The sequence below is a fragment of the Bison bison genome, unplaced genomic scaffold (genome assembly GCF_000754665.1).
Source record: "Bison bison bison isolate TAMUID 2011002044 unplaced genomic scaffold, Bison_UMD1.0 scf7180017864205, whole genome shotgun sequence".
NCBI classification, from domain to species: domain Eukaryota; kingdom Metazoa; phylum Chordata; class Mammalia; order Artiodactyla; family Bovidae; genus Bison; species Bison bison.
The window spans coordinates 1,712,179-1,713,244 of record NW_011494777.1 but is presented as its reverse complement, the minus strand read 5'-3'; positions in this window follow the sequence as shown (position 1 = coordinate 1,713,244).

Genomic DNA, 1,066 nt, shown 5'->3' with positions numbered 1-1,066 from the left:
TTTAGGTGGAGCAGAGATGAGACAGCATCATTCAATACAACTTTTGCAATGCAACTGATGTTGTGCATGTGTTCTGTTGTCTCTGGCCCATGTTGAATGTGTAAGATGTGGTTGCTGCAGATAAAAAACTGAATTTTTAATCTTACTCCATTTTCATTGAAATAAGCAGGATGGTTGGCGGCTACCATGTTGCACGGTCTAGGATAAGGGGCTGGAAGCACGTTTGTAGGCTCCACCCAGATGCTGCCCTGTGGTGACAAGGGCAGTGGGTGATGGGACCTGAGGAGGCACAGTGTCCTGAGGATGCACAGTGTGGTGCAAGTCCAGCCGCATCAGCACCACTCCCAGGACCCAGGTAAGAAACACAGAATCCCAGGCTCCACCTTAGTCTTGCTCTAAGAGAAGTTTCACTTTAACAAGATCCCCCGAGTGACTCCAGTATTTTTGCCTAGAGAATCCCATGGACAGAGGAGCCTGGCAGGCTACAGTTCATGGGGTCGCAAAGAGTTGGACACGACTGAAGTGACTTAGCACGCAACCATACACACACACAGAGACACACACACACCCCGAGTGACTCTCATGCACACTAGAGTTTGAGAGAGAGAGAGAGAAAGCTCTAGGTAGAAGATGCAGCCGAGAAAGATTCAGCAGACGTCAGTGCCTATCAGGGGACCAGGGGGCAGAGCTGGGCTTGGAGCTGAGCCGGGCTAAGTTTCCTAGACTCTCTGGGGACCCTGAGACCTGCCTCTTCCTGAGTACACGGTACCCCTTCTACTCCCCTCCCTAAGGCTCTGATCACGTCTGCTGGGGCTTCCGTTTCCTGGCTTTCCTCTCCACCTGCAATCTACAAGTTCCTTGTATAGGTGGGACGACCTTGCTTTTTCAAGTCCTTGAAATTCCCAGTGCCTGGCATCTCTCATTCAGCAAACGCTGACTGAATGCAGGCGTGTCTGCTGATGGTAATACTAAAGGCAGGAGGAGCAGGGTGCTTGGAAAGCATAGATGCAGAGCTCGATTTCAGACCAAAGGCTGGGTGAGTTGCCCACTTGGAATTGTTGAGAAG